This window comes from Equus caballus, chromosome 6, assembly GCF_041296265.1.
Source record: "Equus caballus isolate H_3958 breed thoroughbred chromosome 6, TB-T2T, whole genome shotgun sequence".
Classification (NCBI taxonomy): domain Eukaryota; kingdom Metazoa; phylum Chordata; class Mammalia; order Perissodactyla; family Equidae; genus Equus; species Equus caballus.
The window spans coordinates 5,459,784-5,466,728 of record NC_091689.1 but is presented as its reverse complement, the minus strand read 5'-3'; positions in this window follow the sequence as shown (position 1 = coordinate 5,466,728).

Here is a 6,945-nt window from a genome sequence, read left to right as displayed (position 1 = left end):
GCCTTGTCCCCGCGCCCAAAAGCGCGGCCGCCCGGGGCCTGCGGCGCAAACGCCTGTTGCCCTTGGCAGCCTGTGCCCAGAGGCCGGAGTGTGGACGGAAATGTGGAAAGCCCTGACACAGAAAACACGAGAAACACGAGAAAAAGTTCACAGAGTTGCAAAGGTAGACCGCATCTTGGCAGTCAGCTACCATCCTCCCGCTTTAATATATTTAAAAAAATAAAACGAAGAACTAAAGATGAAAGATGCCGTGCTTGACTCCACGGTTCTCATGCGAGAGGCAAAACGAAGGGAAATTGACACTCATTTGAGGTTTTGCGGCCATATTATTAAATAGCCTGACATCTGCGTAAACATGGTGTCTTCTGGCAAATCGGCAAATGTTATTGACTGAAGCCTGGCTGAGAAGAACGATAATGGTCGAGGGAGAGGGGAGAATATTTCTTAGTTCATCAAACATAGGGAAAGCGAAAGCGAACGCATTCGTTCCTTTTTTGAAAATAACACCTTTGCCACGAAATAAATATATATTGCTGTCTACGGAGATCTTTAACAATGTTCCTTATTGGAATTATATTACAAAATAATAATGTGGCCTATCTTTCATTGTTAATCTGAGGCTTACAGCTGCGGAAAGGAATCTATTTTCTGGTTACCCACATGCTATTTCTTTCTGTTTTTCCTCTTCCCCGCTCTAAATTCTTCTAGTCTTTTCTTTACTCCCCAAAATGAATACCTATTGGCTGAAATCAAGAGCTCTATTTTATAACCTTTGAGTATGGGAACTCCTTGCTCTGAATATTACTTACATTTCTAAGAGAAATATATTAAGATTATCACAGTATCTTCAGAGTATGTTTGCCAGCTTTGAATTTAAAAAGACAACGATCACAGCTAGTAAAGGAAATTTCTCTGGCCAGTCTCCATTAGGTTTTTATAGGAAATAGAAAGCAGAGAAAGGGGAAAATAATGCTGAGATTTAGCGATAAGAGGAAAATAAATAGTATTCAGACCCTCGCATTTTTCCTGCATGTGAATTTCAAATATTCAATTTAATAAGTATTTATTGAGCCCTTTCTGGCTGAATGGCAGAAATACAGTGTCAGAATGACAGAGATGAATGTCACCTAATTACTGTCCTGAAGGAGCTCATGATGGAATCAAGGTATAGAAACATAGTCAGGTACAACTAGAAAATATTAATAGAAAGAGAAAATATGGGATTAAACTGATTTTTTAGAAATCCTTTGGAAGGCTGCCGTATGTATTAAAAAGGAATGAACTGCAGGTTCCAGACCAAGACACAACTCTTTTCATTTAAATATGTTTACTAAGATTAATTCTGATTGATCCTTCTGTAGTTTTAAATTTCACATCATAACTACCTCATGTTAATGGCAAAAAGAGTAAATGAATTTTTGCTAGCTTTGTGATCCTGGCCACATGACTGCATGTTTGGGGACTTTGGTTGCCTTGTCTGTAACATGGGCACAATATTTATTCTGTAGGCTTCATCAGATTGTAAGAAGCAAGTTAATCTGTTGAACGTACAAACTGTAAAGTGGCTAATAAGGATAATAAAGAAGTGTAATTTCCTTCTCAGTTCATTCTTTTGATGTAATTGACTGAGAATGTATCTCTCTGTATTTCAGAGTATCCTCCTTAAAGATGCTAGTCACAGGCAAGCTAGTGAGTTAGAAATGGAAGATGTGCCCACAAAGATGTGGACTTGTTCCAAGGGTTTATCCACTCACATGGATGTAGTCTGCCATATCAAGTGATTCCCAGGAGCTTGGATAATTGGATTAGTGTATTAAGTATTGTCTACAAAATCCCTCTCTACTCTAGGCCAGAGATTTAACTGTTTTATGACGTATTAAGAAATTTCAACATTTCCCTTGAAGGTTTGGGGCTATTTGAAACTATAGAGTTGGCAATAGTACAAAGAATAAATTAGAATAGTGAGAAGCAGAGAAATCAGTTAGGAAGGTTTCACTTTAACCCACACAAGTTCCTAAGCAAAGGGCTGAAAGCATGGAGAAGGAGAGATTTAAGTGAGACAAAAATCAAAGTAAAATGGTTAACACATGCAGTTCAGTTTCATAAGGGAAATATGAAGTGGAAAGAAATAAGGGAGATTTCATCATTTCTAGCTTGATCATCTAAATAGCTGGTGAGGCAAATAAACAACATAGAGAAAGTCAGAGAGAGAACAGTTTGGACATGTGTCTGTTTATTCGAGGTCAGTGTGAGAGTTTGGGTAAATAAGTTTGAGCCTCTAAATGTTGATTTTAAAGTATAAATAACTGGTGGACATCAACATGAAAGTGTGCAGTAAGTTTTCAGAAATACGAATGCAAATCATGAATGGACATGAGGCTAAAGAGAAATAAATCTGGAAAGTTAATGACACTGACGTAATAGTTGAAGCCTGAAAGAAGATAAGCTTGCTTAATTAGGCCCAGCAAATAGCCTAAGTCGGAAGGCCAAAAAGAGTAAATTTGTTCAAGTAAGCATTTAATGCCCTAAGAGTGAGTGTAGATTTTAAACATTGAGCATTCATATAATTAATACTGCAGCTAATAGAGTAATAAAAAAATTGATATTATAGAAGTGTTCATCTGATGAATGTTTATTGAGGATGATATTCATTCACTCACTCACTGATTCATTCAAAAAATATTTACTGAGGACCTGCTATGCAGCAGGCCTGATGGCAACGAAGATGCGAAGGTTGGTCACCCAGGCAAAAGAAAAATCTTGGCGCTCGTGGAGTTTGCAGTCATGCAGGAGGAGACGGTCAATAAACAAAAGAAGTGCATATAATTTACAGTGTGCTGGATAAGGAGATACTTTATCCCCATGGAAAAAATAAAACAGGGAGGAGGGCAGGGCAGAAGGGCAGTTTTAAGTAGGCTTGTCAGAGGATTTCACCCTGAGAAGGTCCATCTAAATGAAGAACTGAAGTGGGGGTAGGGTCGGAAGCCACAGGGTATTTGAAGGAGAATATTCCAGGCAGAGGGATTAGCTAGTGCAAAGGCCCTGCGTAGGGAGTGTGTGTGCCTGTTGTGTTTAAGGAAGGGAGTGTGTGTGCCTGCTGTGTTTAAGGAACAGGAGGGAGGCAGTGTGGCTGTAACAGAGGGAGCAAAACTAAGAGGAGGAGGAAGCCGTGTCAGCAGTCAGACTGTACAGGGCTTTCCGGGCCACCGTAAAGACTTTGGCTTTTACACTGAAAAGGGAAGCCCTTGCAGAGGTTTGAGCAGAGTGACATCCAGCTTATGTTTTAACAGGCTCACTCTGGTTGTACGAGAGCAAAGGTGGAAGAGGGAGATCCCTAAGGAGGCCATTGCAATAATCGAGGCCCTAGATACTGGAAAGAGGAGGGTGGCATGGCCCAGGGTGACATCAGGGATATTGTGACAAGTTATCAAATTCCAGATATCTTCTCAAGGGAGCGCCAACAAGATTTGCTGACAAATTGAATGTGAAGTATGAGAGGAAGAGAGGAAGCAAGGATGACTGCAAGATTTATTGGCCTTTATAACTGGAAGGCTGAAGTTGACGTCAGCTAGCATTGGGAAGGCTGCAAGCGGAGTAGCCCAGAGAGTGAAGGTGGGTACCTGAGGGTTACTGTGAATACGCAATAAGGACATGATTACCCTTTGACCTTGTCCCCAGCACAGACAGATGAAAAGATGTTAATCTTGTCAATTTGCTGTTTTCTTGTTTAAACTGAGGGGTGACTCAAGGGTCAGAAGAATTTACGAGCTTGTTTTGCAGAAGAAAAAGAATGCCTTTACCTTTAAGGAAGTTGACCGCTAGATAACCAGCCCCCAGGTGCCACTGACACCTAGAAGTCTGATTGCCCAAGGGCTTATCTGGAGTGAAAGAAACTGTATGTCTCTTTTTTTTTTTTTTTAATGCTTTTTGTAGCTAATTTTTCTTTTCCTTCTTTTTTTTTTTTGGAGGAAAATTAGCCCTGAGCTAACATTTGCTGCCAGTCCTCCTCCTTTTGCTGAGGAAGACTGGCCCTGAGCTAACATCTGTGCCTGTCTTTCTCTACTTTATATGTGGGATGCCTACCACAGCATGGCTTGCCAAGTGGTGCCATGTCAGCAGCCGGGATCCAAACTGGCAAATCCTGGGCCGCCAAAGCAGAATGTGCACACTTAACTGCTGCACCACCAGGGCGGCCCCTTTTTCTTTCGGTTTTTGTTTTTTTGAGGAATATTAGCCATGAACTAAGATCTGCCACCAATCCTCCTCTTTTTCTGAGGAAGATTGGCCCTGAGCTAACATCTGTGCCCATCTTCCTCTACTTTATAGGTGGGATGCCTGCCACAGCATGGCTTGCCAAGCAGTGTGTAGGTCTGCTCCCGGGATCCCAACCGGTGAACCCTGGGCCACAGAAGAGGAATATGTGAACTTAACTGCTGTGCCACCAGGCTGGCCCCTGTATTCCCCCTTTGTTTCTCAGAAACTCTTCCTCCCAAGCCCCTTAGCTCTAAAGATCCATCCCTAACTCCCCCCACTTCTTCTTTTTTGAGAGATTTTAGAAAACAGTCCTCCTGCCTTCTTGTTTTGGCCAATTTAAAGAAAGCTTTCTCCATCTCCAAGCACCCATGACTTAGTGATTGGCTTATTGTGCATCGGGCACACGACTTGAGATATAAGAGGTTTGGTATCAGGAGGAAGAACAAGAATTAAGTTTAGGACATGAAAAGCCTGTTAGATACCCAAATGAAAATGTCTAGTAGGCAGTTGGAGGAGTCCAGCAGGGAGCTCCAGGCTGGAGATATAAATCTGAGAGTCATTAATGTATAGTTTACATTTAAGGCATGAGACTGGAAGAGATCAACAAAGACGCAGAGTGATTGGAGATCAAAGGAGCCCCAGGAGTGACCCCAGGAGGTTCCAATTTCAAGGTCAAGAGATGAGAAGAAACAATCAGTAATCCAGGAGGAAAATGAGGTGACGTGGGAGACTAGGGTGTGCTCGAAGCCAAGTGAAAGGAGTATTTCAGGAGGACAGAATAGTCAACACTTTGGCAAATATTGCAGATCTGTCAAGTATGATGAAGACTGAGAGTTGACTGTTAGATCTTGGATTAGCCTTATAAGGACAGATTTGGTGGCATGGTGGGGGCAAAGGTCTGGTTGGAGTGGGTTCAAGAGAGAACGAAAGGAATAATTGGAGATGTGGAATAGAGAAAACTCTTTTTAAATAGTTTTACTCTAAAACAGGGTTTCTTAACCTCAGCAGTATTGGCATTTTGGACCAGGTAACTCTTTGTTGTGGGGGATTGTCCTGTCCATTGGAGGATGTTTAGCAGCATTCCTGACTTCCGCTCATTAGTACCAGGAGGACCTCCAACCCCCAGTTTTGACAACCAGAAATATCTACAGACATTGCCAGTTGTCCCCTGGGAAGGGAGAGAGTGACAGTCACTCACAGTTGAAAACCACTGCCCTAAAAAGGGAGTAGAAAAATAGTGTGGTAGCTGGTGGTAGAAGCAGGTCTAGAGATGTTATTAATGTTTGTTTTGTTATAATCAGGTTGGAAAAATAACCACATTTGTATGTTGATGGGATTGATACAGTGGAGAAGGGGAAGGGGGACCTGACAACGCAGGAGAGAATAAAATTTTGTGAAAAAGGAATCTTTGTGGCAAGTGTGGGTGGGGTGGAAAAGGATTCTTGAAGAAAATATTTTTTGAATAGATGCCTTTTAAAGAAGCAGGTGTCTGGCAGAGGAAGAGATGGGGAGGAGAGACTGTTTCAGGAAGAGAAACTCATATGTACAAAGACCAAGAGGAAGGGAAGATTACAGACTGTGGAAGAAATAGAAGCAGCCTTGGATATCGCTAGTGTAGAAACTGAGGGGCAAGAGTGTATCAGGGGTATTGGAGTGGGTCCATTTAAATATGGTCCTGTGGGTTTTAGTCTTATTTCTAAGAGCAATGATAAGCCACTGAAGAGTTTTAAGTAAGGGATTAACTCAACAGATTTGCATTAAAAAAAAAAAAAACCCTTGTGTTTGCTGTGTGGAGAATAGTTGGGAGGAAATTGGAAGGGATGTAGGAGATGAATGAAAGAGAAATTCATAGTGGTTTTGTTTTTTTATTGAGATAATATTGGTTTACAACATTATATAAATTTCAAGTGTACAACATTATAGTTCGATTTCTATGTAGGTTACATCAGGTTCACAACCCAAAGACTAATTACGATCCATCACCATGCACATGTGCCCAGTCACCCCTTTTGCCCTCCTGCCTCCCTCCTTCCTCTCTGGTAACCACCTATCTAATCTCTGTATCTATGTGCTGTTTGTTGTTGTTGTTTTTATCTTCTATTTATGAGTGAGATAATGCAGTATTTGTCTTTCTCCCTGTGACTTATTTCCCTTAGTGTGATATCCTCAAGGTCCATCCCTGTTGTCACAAATGGCAAGATATCGTCTTTTTTTATGGCTGAGTAGTATTCCAATGGGTATATGTACTACATCTTCTTTATCCGTTTGTCCCTTGATGGGCACCTAGGTTGCTTCCAAGTCTTGGCTATTGTGAATAATGCTGCAATGAACACAGGGGTGCATAAATCTCTTTGTGTTGTTGATTTCAAGTTCTTTGGGTAAATATCCAGTGGTGGGATAGCTGCGTCATATGGCATTTCTATTTTTAATTATTCTGAGAAATCTCCATACTGTTTTCCATAGTGGCTGCATCAGTTTGCATTCCCAACAGCAGTGTATGAGGGTTCTCTTTTCTCCACATCCTCTCCAACAGTTGTTATTTTTTGGCTTGGTAACTATAGCCATTCTAACAGGTGTAAGGTGATATCTCATTGTAGTTTTGATTTGCATTTCCCTAATAATTAGTGATGTTGAACATCTTTTTGTATGCCTGGTGGCCATCTCTGTGTCTTCTTTGGAGAAATGTCTGTT